This window comes from Camelus bactrianus, chromosome 32 (assembly GCF_048773025.1).
Source record: "Camelus bactrianus isolate YW-2024 breed Bactrian camel chromosome 32, ASM4877302v1, whole genome shotgun sequence".
Classification (NCBI taxonomy): domain Eukaryota; kingdom Metazoa; phylum Chordata; class Mammalia; order Artiodactyla; family Camelidae; genus Camelus; species Camelus bactrianus.
In genome coordinates this window covers 2,721,098-2,734,165 of record NC_133570.1, presented here as the reverse complement: position 1 = coordinate 2,734,165, position 13,068 = coordinate 2,721,098, and the positions used below count along the sequence as shown (strand labels likewise).

Here is a 13,068-nt window from a genome sequence, read left to right as displayed (position 1 = left end):
TGCTTAAAGAATAAGACAGTGAGGGTTCTTACAAGCCAGAAACTAAGCATTGGGGCTTTCTCTATATTTCTTGAAAGCAGTAGACACATATGCAGAAAAAAACTTCAGTATCCCAAAGGAAACATCCAGATAATACTTTTTTCTCCCCTCAAATCGAGTCTGACATAGAGCAAATGGAGACTATTCTCTGACGCTAAAAGCAACACGTGTGAGTGGAGGAGAACCTTGCAGACCACGGATGGGGAGGGCTGGGGCGGGAAGCCCCGCCCCCAGCAGGGACAAGCGGCAGCCCTGCGTTGCCGAGACCATCTCCCGCACGTGGCGCCAGCAGCACACGGCGACGCTCCCACGGTTAACATTGCTATGACCACCTTCCAGTAGGAGGCAGTAAAGAGCCCGTGTTTTAAGTGTTTTAAGGAAGAGATGCTTTGTTTCTCAGTCACCCAGAAGTGATGTAGGGGCTGATGGTCGCCCTGAGACCAGAGTGCTTTCCAGAAGACCCCAGAAGCCCGAGGGAGGGTGGGGCGGGCCGGGGGGCGGGGATAAAGTTCTAAACCGCTCTGTCCAATAGAAATACAACGTGAGCCATGTCTGGAACTTAACTTCTCTAGTGGTCATATTCAAAATACATAAAAAGAAAACACGTGAGTCTGATTTTTAAAGTGCATGTGTTTAACCACTTGTATTAAAAATATTATTTCAGAGGGAGGGTCTAGCTCAGTGGTAGAGTGCGTGCCTAGCATGCACGAGGTCCTGGGTTCCATCCCCAGGACCTCCGTTAACAAATAAACCCAATTACCTCCCCCTCAAAACAAACAAGCAAATAAACAAACAAAAGAACAGCCCGAAAAAAGCCTGGAAAAATATTATCATTTCAATATGTAGGCATATGAAAGTACCACGTTGAGGGTACCAAGTCTTTCAAACCCAGTGTGGGTTTTACACTCAGAGCGCACCTCGGTCGCAGCCCCACTTCACGGGCTCCAGAGCCACACGTGGCTCGTGTCTGCGGTATCGGGGGGCAAGGCTCTAAGCCCCAAGGCAGGAGTTTGCAACCTCGTGCTCTTAATATCTTGTGCTGGATAGTTGGCTGTTATGGGGGTGTCCTGTGCCTTGGGGGGCGTTTAGAAGCATCCCTGGCTCCACCCCATGTATGCCCGTAGCACTCCGAGTTGTGACCAACAGGAGTGTCTCCAGGCATGACCGAATGTCCCCTCGGGGCAGCGTCACCCCCATGGAGAGCCTGCTCTGAGGGATTTCCCCTCTGATTCTGGCTGGAAAGTAACTTTGGGGGGAGGGGGAGGCAGGAAGCAGTTGGTTTGGGTCTGGAGTCTCCCCTCCCCTCAGCCATAGTCACATCCCAGGTCCTTGTGGATCACTGGCCTTTATTACTGGTCTGCAGTCTCCCTCTGAGGGCCAGGGCCCTTGCTAGGGGTGACCCTCGGAAAGGACGCCCCAGCACTGATGACTCCCCTAGAGGAGTGGGTGTCCGCCTGGTTCCCTGCCAGAGCCCAGAGGCGACTTCGCTCCCGTTGTGTGTGTGACTCTGCGTCGCTGCTCTTAAAACGGATTTGAGGTGGAGCCCGTGATGGATATTTCCAGGAAGGGAATCAGTTTCTTTAGGGAAAGAAATGCCTTCAGACTAAAAATGGCCCCCTGCAATGACTTCCGAGTCGACCCCCCTGGCTGTTGGCAGAACGGTGTGAAGTCTCGAGTCAGCAGAAGCCTGCCCAGTAAGGATGTCCGAGCGGGCGGGTTTGGCATTCGCAAACTGCATCCCTGGTACCCAGACTCAGCCTGCGGTTCGCGGACTGACGCGGTGAACGATGCTCCAAGAGCCAGCGTGGCGCAGCTGGGGATGCCGCGGACGGAAGAAAGGAGAAGGAGCTGGCACATAATGAGTGCTTTTTCAGTCCAGTTGACGTTTATTGCCCACTCCACCTCAAACCGCACCCCAGCAGCAAATACATCTCAGCGTATACAGAGGGATTAAAGTTATGCAAGCCCTATTTCCTACAATAAAATTAAATTTTAAGTAATCCACGACAGAAAGCTGGGATAGCCTTAAATTTTTGAAACCTTAAATAGCACAGCTCTAAGCAGCATATGGATCAGACATTTTAAGAGAAATTGAAAATTATTTTTGAACTGAATGAAACTAAAAATGCAACGTATTAATATTTGTGGAATGTTCTGAAGGTATTTAATAGAAGATAATTTGCAACAGTAAGTCCTACCTTAAAAACGAGAGAGGTCTACCTTGAGAAATTAAAAACGGCAATAAAGCAGAATATGAGCAGGGGAAAAAATAGACGAACGATCAGAGTGGAAATTGAAGGAAAAAGAAAACCAAAAATAGACAAATTAAATCATACCAAATGTTGGGTTTTTTGGGAGATTAATTAAATCCATAATCCAACAAGGATATAAGACATAATTAGAATGTCACGAATGGGAGACATGACATCACTACAAACTCTATCTATATTGAAAGTATTTTAGGAGACTATGATGCAAGTTTTATTCAAATAAGTTTGACAACCTAGTTAGGCCCGCGAGGTCTGGGATTTGGACAGACCCGAGTCCTGTAAGGTACCCTGAGGCTCTGAGATCCTGCCCTACGTGCGGGTTAACAGATCAGCCTGTCGCAGTTTGCTGGCAGGAGACGCGAGACTCCTGGATCAGAGACCGAGGGCTAAGGGGCATCTCCATCTTCCTGCACCTAAGCTCCAGCTCCCACAGGGTCACGCCGGGGTCCGGCGACACCCGCCACATGCAGCAGGCTGGGCTGCAGAGAAGGAGCCCCAGGCTAAGGGACGCCGAGCCTTTTATAACAGGCGATGTGGAGAACTGAATGTCTCCCCACAATTCCTGTGCTGAAGCTCTGACCCCCCCATGTGATGGTATGGGGGCGGGGCCTTGGGGGGGGTTAGGTTTCGATGACGTCTTGAGGGTGATGGGGTTAGAGTTCTCAAAAGAGGAAGGGACGAGAGTTTGTCCTCTCTCTGCCATGTAAGGACACAGCAAGAAGGCGGCCGTCTGAAAGCCAGGAAGGGGCTTTTACCAAAACCTGACCGTGCCGGCGCCTTGAGCTCGGACTTCCCAGCCTCCAGCACCGTGAGAAGGAAGTGTTGTTTAAGCGTGTCCCCCCCGCCCCAATCTGTGGTGTTTGGTTACAGCAGCCTGTGGTGACGTGGACAGGCAGAGAGCCTGCCTCCTCTTCTCCCGGAGACAGACAGTGTCTGTTCCATTGGACCAGAGGCCTGCCGGCCCTTTGCTCCAGGGGGGAGCTCAGCAACTCGCTGCGTGAACGCCCTCGCAAAGATCGCTCAGACAAAGGCCGTCGAGTCTCTGCTGGGAGGATGCAGAGAAACGCCAGACTCTTACGGAGAGTTTCCTCCAGCAAGTTCTTCCTGGCTTGGCCATTTCCCAGCCACGCAGCCTTGGGTCTCCTCCTTAGGGACGTGGGGACCGTCACAGCACCTCGGTCAGAAGGTCACTGTGAGGATGAAGGAGCTTCATTAGCTAAGTGAAGGACTTGGCCTGGAAGCCCACACACGGAAAGGACTTCACTCTGCGTCAGGTAACCCCCCGACGGCCCTGTTAGGTAAGCCAGGGGTCGCAGACTGGACGCCCGCACGTCTGTTTTGTGTGGTAGGAGGCACAGGGTTGCTAAAAAAATTAGAACTGGATGCAGCTTATTTCAAGCATATGATTCAGTGACATTTTAGGAAATTTACTGAGTTGGGTAACCATCGCCATGACCCAGTTCTGGAATATTTCTGTCATCCCATTTACTGTTAATCCCCATTCTGCCCCTCGCCCTGGGCAACCACTAATCTACTTTCCGTCTCTGTAGATGTGCCTTTTTGGGGGGCATTTCGTATAAATGGACTCATACGGTATGTGGTCTCTCATTAAAACAATTCGGTGATCATTTTGTCCATAATCTCTTTTGACACGTGTATGGATAACCACGGAGAGAGGGATCATTTTGTGATTATGGGATCATATCATACAATTTCTTTTAACCACGGACTTTTAAAATGGGCAGATCTACAGACACACACACACGCGTGCACGCTGCAGCAAACCTTTCCAGCCCTCAGGGAGGCAGTGTTAATAACGATGCCTCTCTCCACGCACATATGATCATAAAACACACCCGCATGAAGACATGTGTATGTATTTTTTTAAACACACACAAAGAAGGGTTTTTCTGCCCTAGTTTGTTTTGCAGCTGTCGGGTCACATCACACATTATACACATTTCTGCCCCGTCCCCCCCACCCCTCACCTTGCGGTGCCTCGCGAGCACCCGCACCTGGTGGGCACTTGGAAATGAAGCTAGTCCAGCGTGGGGTGTGTAGGGACCGCAGGTGTGGAGGAGGCTGGTCTGCCACGTGTCCGGTGTTAGGTTAGTAGGAGTCCTAACGTGTGAGTGGAGAGGCCCTTGGACGTTGGCATCTGTGTGTGGATGAACGTTCAAGACACGAAAGAGCGACGGCCCAGAGAAGGGCGAAGATTTGCCCATCGAAAGCCTGGGGACAATACCAGGAGGGCAACGGCGTAACAGGAATGAGCCCTTCCAACAGCCACGGAGCTGTCGCAGAGTAGCTCCTTCACTCGTCCACCCACACTCGGACCTCCTTGAAGTCCACGTGAGCCAGCGGTCGACGACGCGGCCTGGAGTAACATGCTGAGCACGTGGTCCACGAAGCAGTGGTGTCTTAGGTTCAATGACATAACGGTGTTTCCCGCCACCACGTAATGATTTGTTCAACAGAGAATCTGGCCATTTTCTCGGTAGCCATTCCAGTGGTTGAGGGAGCAGACAGAGCAGACAGATAAGCGTATGACAGGTGGTGACGGGGGGGGGGGCCCGAGGAGCTGCGGCAGGCGCTGTGCTAGAGCGTGGCCTGGGGGAAAGGGCGACCCTGGACAGGCTGGTCACCAAGGGAATTCCTGACTGCCAAAGCCTGCTTTTGACTGTGTGTCCCTGACGTTCGCAGACAGTACCCTGTCCATCCCCTCATCCGAGCCTGCTGGCACGAGGGCACCCCACCCCGTGCTCCCTGGGTGGCCCCTACCCTGGTCTGCAGCCCTGCGTGGGCTTTCCCAGAAGCTCCTCGAGGCCCCGCCCACGACAGGGTTGCAGAGACTTAAAGCATCATTAACGAAAGCTCGTTTACTGAATTTCCAGTGCAGCCTGTCTGACCCCCAGGGCATGGTTCCAGCTAATGGATCCCAGCGCAGAGCTAAAAATACTGTCTGTGGGCAACCGACAGGGCCCTGCTCCCCCAGTGACCAGAGGAGTCTGTGTTTGCTCCAATACGCGGAGGGCGCCCTCCCACAAGCAACAGTCTTGTTTTCCCCTGTGCTCTGGCTCCCATCGGCACAAAACTTTCTCCCTGCTGAATTTATTATTGACGCCACAAGCTCCGAGTCCTTGACAAAGCTAAGTTCTTTAATAACAGCCTAAAGTTTTTTTTTTTTATTTAACTGAAGCACAGTCAGTTATAATGTGTCCATTTCTGGTGCTCAGCACAGTGTCCCCATCATGCACGTACATACAGATATCCATGTTCATACTCTTTTTCATTAAAGGTTTTACAAGATATTGAATATAGTTCCCTGTGAAATTTGTTTTTTTAATCTGTTTTTATATATAGTGGCTAACATTTGCAAATCTCAAACTCCCAAATTTATCCCTTCCCACCTCCTTCCCCCCCCACCCAGTAACCACGAGATGGAAGTGTTTAAAGAGTCCTTGAGATAGATGACCACTGTGAGTGGTACCCGACCCCACCCCACCCAAGCAGGAAGGGAGGCAAACTTTTTTGTTTTTCCCAAGGAAGGGAGAGAGTTCCTCATTTGGGCTTCTCATCTCCAGCAGGCTCTGGAAGAAATGCTGAAAGGTCTTCGTCCACAAGAACCATTTGGTTCTAAGAATGAAAAAGTCAGAGGAGTCCTCGCCATCGGGCTAGGCTGAGGGACGCTGCCCAGCCATGTCCCTTTCTGGGCCGGGGGTCTCCAGCATAAAGCGAGGAAGTTCCTTCCATGACAGTCTCTCCCAGCACCAGAGTTCCCTCCAGCTGGGATGCAAAGCGCAGTTTAAATAGCGTGTGTAAGAGCTTGCCCTCTGCCACAGACAAGTTCTTATTGAAGCCTCAGTTTCATTCACTTGCAAAATAAGTACCAACCTCGTGAGACTGTTGGGAATTTTAACATAACATAACAAAGATGTGAAGCACACAGGACGACGCATTCAGTCATTTCTTTTTACTCAGGTGGTCCTGGAGCAAGGCTTCCTCCCAGGGCTAATGGCGCCCCCACCCCGGGAACATTTGGCAGTGTTTGGAGGCATTTTTGGTTGTCACACTGAGAGCGAGAGGGCGCTACTGGCCACACCGGTGGCTGGTGGCTACCCTGCTGGACGCACAGGTGTGGGACATTTTTCACTATCACAGAGAGTGCTTTGGGAAACAGAGACCCAGAGCCTTCAACTGGTAGGGACTGAGGCAAGCATTCGTTCCTGGGAGAGGCTGATAGGCAGAAATTAATGCCTGAGACTGACCAAGGAAGAGCAGGTTGTTCTGACCCTCTGTCTTAAGCTACCAAGGAGACCATGTCCTAATAAAGGACTTTTCGCAAAAGATAAGACCGTTTATTCACGAGTCAGATTTCACTTGAGCCAAGGGAGGCTCCGCCTGGATTTGCTTGACTAGGAACAGAGGTTTTGAAGCCCCGGGGATCCTGCAGCTGGGAGCAGATGGCCCTTGCACTGGAGAAAAGGTTCTGGGCAGCTCCATGAAGCACAGGGTGCAGAGGTCCAGATTGGAGTCACATATCTGGCTTGCTTTGGGGGAGATTTCAACTGGAAAACAGTTCTCCTCCTGTGTTAGGTTTTTTTTCTCCTGCCAGATAGTAAGGTTTCTGCCCCCTTTGACCCCTCTGTGAAATCCATCTGAGAACCAGGATTTGGTCTCCAGCAGCTCCGTGCGCCAGCCTCCCAGGGCCCCATCATACTTTTATTAAGGACGGGGCAGCAGCTGAGTGACTCCCAAGTGGCTTAATAAGTAGGGGGCGAAACTGTCTTATAAACGAAAAGTCTCGGGCGGCGTAGATTTCAGGCACAGGGGGACGGAGAAATCTGCTTCTCTGCATTGCTGCCTTTGACTCTCTAGACGTGGCCGCTGGAGGCCAGAGGTCCTCCGCTTCCTGGGTTCAAGTCCAGCAGAAATGAGATGCTACTTTCAGCCAGAAATCCTGGGACTTCCTGTCGCTGGACAGTCACGTGGCTCCCTGGGCCACGCCCTGTGGCCCGGGCAGCGCGATGTGTTCTGAGTACAGCCCGCCGGGTAGCTGAGGTCAAGACCTACTGAATGACATGGAATGAGCGTGAAGATATGGGGAGGTTCCCCAGAAAATACTTTGTTTTTTTTTTTAACCATGTGAATGATGTTAGGCGGCAAAAATGACAAATGTCCACTGTATCTGGGCTGGAAATCACTTACTCCCGGTTTACTGCGGCTTTTTCCACGACCCTCGACTTCTGAGCTCTCAGAGGGTCACTGTTCACCGTGCGGTGTCAGCTAAATGACGATGGTGCCTTTTGACATGTGCCCCATCTTGACCGCCTTGCTGAGAGGCTGAGGGAGAGAGATGCATGCAGATGGGTCTGGGCTGGCCCAGCGGGATGTGCCCCTTATATCTGAGAGCATGATTTTGGTTAACAGACAGTGTGACTCAAACTGAATTAAGAAAAAGGAGCGGGGGGGGACAAGTTTTTGGCTCCTATATCTGCACGGTAAGCACTTTCAGGAACAGCTGGATCCAGGCGCCAAATGAAGTAATTGATCAGTACTTTATTTGTGGCCCTTTGCCTCTTGGCTCAGTGTCCTCTGTGCTGACTGAACTCGCAGGCAAGTTGTGCTGTTCCACGGTGGCTGCAAGTGACAACAACGCCGTATCTTTATGTGTCGCATTCCAGCAAAAAAAAGCAAGTAACTTTTGTCTAGTCTTGCCTGAAAAACTCCTGAGTTTCCCTCCAGCTGGACCAGCTTTAGTGATGTGTTCACCCCCGAGGATCCCAGTGGCCAGAGAGATGCGAAGCTCTGATTGGCTTAGATCATGGTCACAAGACCCTGCTTTTGAGGCTCGGGGCAGAGTTGCGTTCAGACCTTAGACAGATGGAGGTGGGGAGGGGAGAATCCCCATATGCATCCAAGGCCGAGGCTACCGGAAGAGGACTGGGTGCCTGGAGTGGGGGCTCCTCTCCTCCCAGCCCCTGACTCTTTGCCACCCACCCTGTCCCGCGACACACACACACAATGGTCAGTGTGTCAGGAGATGGGCAAGTTGTTCAGCTCAACTGAGATGGTCTTTACACAGCAGATGCTGAATCAGAACATCAAGTCATACATCTTAAATAGAGACACTTTGATAGGTCAGAGATATCTCAGTTAAGGTGTTTTTTAAAATCAAAGAAGGATTTTTTCCTTCAAAAAAGACCACGTTGCTTCTACATGTTCCTTTTAGCAGGATATGCTGAGAGGCTGAAGTCAGGGCTCTGCCCTTCCATGGTTGTTGGGCACAGTTACAGGAGACAAACTTTTCAGAAGAGAAGGAGAGAAATACAGTTTGATAAGGTGTTTGTCTGTTAGTGTCTGGGGACGGCAGGAGGTCACAGAGAGAAAGAAGGCTTGATCACAGACTTCAAGAACTTTCTGTTTTATTCATTGTTATTTTTAATTCAAAAGTGGAAGAACTGAGATGACTTTCCACTGATTAAATTGGCAACAATTTTTTAAATTTTTTATTTTATTTATTTAATCATTATTTTTGAATGGAGGTGTCGGGGATTGAACCCCGGACCTTGTGCATGCTGAGCATATGCTCCACCGCTGAGCTGTGCCCTCCCCCACCAGCCAGTGATATTTTTTAAGGGAGCATTTCTGGAGCTGGACAACTGCTTTCAGATCCAAGTCCAACTCCCACTAGCTGTGTGACCTTGGACAAGTGAGCCAACCTCTCTGTGCCTCAGTGTCCTCCTCCGTAAAATGGTTTGCATGAGGACCAAGGGAGTCAGTACCTATGTACTCTCTGAACAGAATCTGGCAGACAGCAGGCGCTTAATACATGCTAGATCTTCTTATCTTCCTGGGACCTTCTTCCCCTAAATCTCTCAGGCCACCACCTTCCCAATAGGTAGGATCCATTTAAACGTTACCTCCCCTTCCCGTTTTCTTGATTTCCTTTTTCTCCTGGCATTTATTGACCATGGTCACCTCCTTGTCAACTCGTTACCACCTATCCCCACATTTCCAAAACGGAACGTCTCGAGACAAGGTGTGTCTCCCTCCTGTATCACCAGTGCCTGGAAGAAAGGCTTGTTAACCAACAGTAACACAGGAAGTATTTGTGGAAAGAACCCTCGTTCGGTAGATGAGGAAAGGGAGACAGAGCAGTGAGGGCTCGGCCACGACTCCGACCCAAGCCGGGCTCCTGGGCGCACATTCGGAGCCTCCAGTGAGGAAATGTGCCTTCCTCTGGGCCTGACGCCCCGGCGAGGGTCCTGCTGTCCTGTCGGCCCACGTGGGCCAGGCCCCCCCACCCCCCAGACCCGAGCCCAGAGCTGAGAACCACACAGCAGCCCTTTGCATTGTCAGCCGGAGAAGGTGTGATTTATCGCAGCACAGATTTCTGCCCGGATGCTTGGATCCCGTTTGGCCGTCCTCAGCGAGGGGCAAGAAGTCAAGGGGGGGGGGGTGCCCAGACACCATCTCAGAAATACTGCCTTCCGTTCCTTTTCCCTTTTCTTCCCGTCCAGAGATGTCAGAAAAGTGGCTGCCATGCACTTTAGTAACGAAGGAGCTGCTGAAACAGCAGCAGGCCTCCTGCAAACGGAAGATTTTCTCTCCGACAGCTGCAGGGGGAGGGCAGGTTGTGGGTAAGATGCTAGATGAGCCAAAGTTCTGGGGGAGAACAGGAGGCAGAGAAAAGAGAGGGGTCCTCACAGCGCAAAGCTGGAGCCGGGCAGAAGTCCCCACCCCCGGGATGAGAAGCTCTGATGCAGAGAATTCCCGAAACCACTGGCCCTTCCCGGCCCTAGGAGCAGGGCTCTCCCAATCTGGCTCTCCTCCAACACTTCAGTGGCCTCTCCACTGACTAAGGAAGGGAGAAAGAGGACAGGATAGAGGGAGAATGAGTGGGGAGGAGGGACGAAGAAATAGGAAAGCTCCTGAGAGTTACAGGCAGGGCCGCCTTCACCCTCAGCAATTAGCAGAATCTCTCAGTCAGCTCTGCTGCATAACAAGTGACCCCGACATTCCATTGTTTAAAGCGGTAACCAGTTCCTTCTGCTGATGCATTTTCAGGCCGTCTGGTGGTCTGCAGGCTCAGCTCGAGTGGACCCCTTGCTGCAGGCTGGGCTGTGACAGGGTCCAGATGCCTCCTTCCAGGTCTGGGCTGAGAAGCCTCAGCTCTGTGAAGTTCCTCTCGGGGCCGAGCTCACGGCAGCTGGTGGAAACACACCCCACCCCTTCAGCCTGAGCTTGGATGGGGTGGTGCCCCCTTTCTCTGCGTTCTCTTTGCCAAAGCTAGTCACGTGGCCACGTCCGTCACGGATGGGCTGTAGAGTCAGGCTGGCCACGGTAGCAAAATAGGGATGGGAATCAAAACCAACAACTCTTTTCACAAAAGGGGAAGGGAGGAGGGGAGGGATCAATTGGGAGTGTGGGATAAACAGATCCACACTACTATGTACAAAATAGATCAACAACAAGGACTTACTGTACAGCACAGGGAACTGCTTTCAATAGCTTATCATGGAGAAGAATCTGAAAAAGTGTATGTATGTATAACTGGATGCACACATGTATATATATAACTGGATCACTATGCTGTGCACCTGAAGCTAACACAACATTGTAGATCAACTATGCTTAAATAAAAAAACAAAATAAAATACAGATTTCCAGGGGGAAATTTTTAAAAATTAAACAAGTAAAAATAATGTTTTTAAAAACCCCAACAACTCATTCAGAGCAGAGCCAGTGAGCATCTTGGTTAAGAGCAGAGCTCTGGGGTTGACTGTTTTAAATTCTGACTGACTGACCACCAGCTGTGTGACCTTGGGCAAGTTACATCACCTCTCTGTGCTTTTGTTTCCTCGTTTGGAATATGTATGCGATTTTAAAAAGATGCAGCCCTGTTCACGGTGAGGTTTCAGTGAAATGATTCGTGTGACCTCTTAGAATGGTTCCTGGTTCACTGCAAGCCCTTGGTAAACATCTGTCGTTGTTACAAAACATGCAATGGGGGAGGGGCAGCCCTGAGTGTCCCCCGAGGGAGGGAGTAAGGAGCCAGGTGCCTGCGCACCTTTTCTCCACCCAGGGCACATGCCGTGGTTGCCTTGGCAACACTCTGCTCTGGGGATGTTGAGACAGTTTCTGGCCATTTAGTTCTCCATTGAGAGACCCTCATGTTGTTTGCACACAAAAAATAATCTTGCAGTCTCCCCAGGGCACACTCCCCAGCCGCCCCTGCAGCCTGCTTGCTCCAGGAGCGCCCAGGCCAGCCCCTGACGGGGCAGGGTTCACGCTCTGCATACTGCCCTTGGGAACGCCGTGCAAAAATAAAAGCTAGGAGCATAATCGCAAAATAAGTAAATAAATGTGGGCGCTCAGCTGTGACAGGGGGTGGGCTGGGGAAGACCAGGGAAAAAGCAGACATGGGAGGGGAGTCAGCCTTTGGCGGGTGTGGGTACCTCTGGGGCTGGCTTTCAGTACCCCCAAGGCCAGCTGCAGCGCCCCCAAACCCTCCAGTCGGATCTTGTGAGGCCAGCAAGGCACCAGGGTGGGAAATGCAGGCGTTTTCATGGGCTCAAGCTGGTAATAGAATTGAATGCAGTGGTTTTTCAGTGCTGGTAACTGATTTGCTGTTTGGTCAAGTGAGACCCACGAGTCATTCATTCATTCATTTTTCAGCATACATTTCTTGAGCACCTGCTACGTGCCAGGTACCATTTTAGGCACTAGGGACACAAATCCTTGTCACCCTAGGAGTTTAGGTTCTTGTGAGGGAGGACAAAACATATAGGTAAAAGGTGTCGTGTAGGAGATGGCAGTAAGAGACAGAGGAAAATAAAGCAAGAAAGAAGGCAAGAGGGCGTGGAATGTTGCGATTTTAAATACAAACGCCTGAGAAAGGATCTCTGAGAACTGACAGCTGAGTAAGGCAGAGTGTCCCAAGCTCGCACCGCTGGCACTCGGGGTCGGCTGGTTCTTTGTTGTGGGGGCTGCCCTGGGCAGTGTAAGGTGTTGAGCTGCACCCCTGGCCTCTGCCGTTAGATGCTGGTTGCCCGTCTTCCAATTATGACAACCATCTCCCCTAGTTCTGACAACCAAAAGGAGCTGCAAAGATTGTCAGATGTCCCCTGGGGGACACAGCCGCCCCTGCTTGAGAACCACTGGATTAAAGACCTCAAGGCCACAAGGAGCGAATCATGCAGACAACTGGGGAGGCATCTTCAGGCAGAGAGAAAGCAAGTGCAAAGGTCCTGTGGCGGGCACATGTCTGGTGTGTTCAAGGACCTGCCAGGGGCAGAGAGGAGACGCCCAGGGAAGGTAACAGGCACATTGGGGGGAGCTCGTCCTCATTCAAGGGTTTTGCTGGAGTTTAAAAGCGTTCTTTGATTCACAAAAAATTTTAAACATTAGTCGCAGATTAAGAAGACTATTAACATAGTCTTTTTAATTAAGAGACTATTAAGGGAGGAGGGAAATAGTTCAGTGGTAGAGCGCATGCTCAGCATGCAGGAGGTCCTGGGTTCAATCCCCAGTACCTCCATGTAAAGAAAAAAAAAAGAAAAAGAAAACGCTAGGGGTCTCCGTGTTGGATGTTCCTGAGCCAGTCACCCTCGGGCTCCCACTGGGCTGCGGCAGCGGGAGGCAGAGACTGGCGAGTGGGGGGAGTCAGGCCGCACGTTTTAGTCCCCGGGCCCCTTGCAGGCTGTGAGCTGGCTGCATCCTCTACCAGGGTGGGCGGGCCTCTCCAGCCGGGACA

General features: G+C 51.2%; 1 protein-coding gene across 1 annotated transcript in view; it reads left to right on the top strand.

The window, feature by feature from the left end:
- Positions 1–13,068, top strand: part of TMEM132C (transmembrane protein 132C) — a 305,189-nt gene that overhangs the window by 279,928 nt on the left and 12,193 nt on the right. The window lies entirely within an intron of this gene.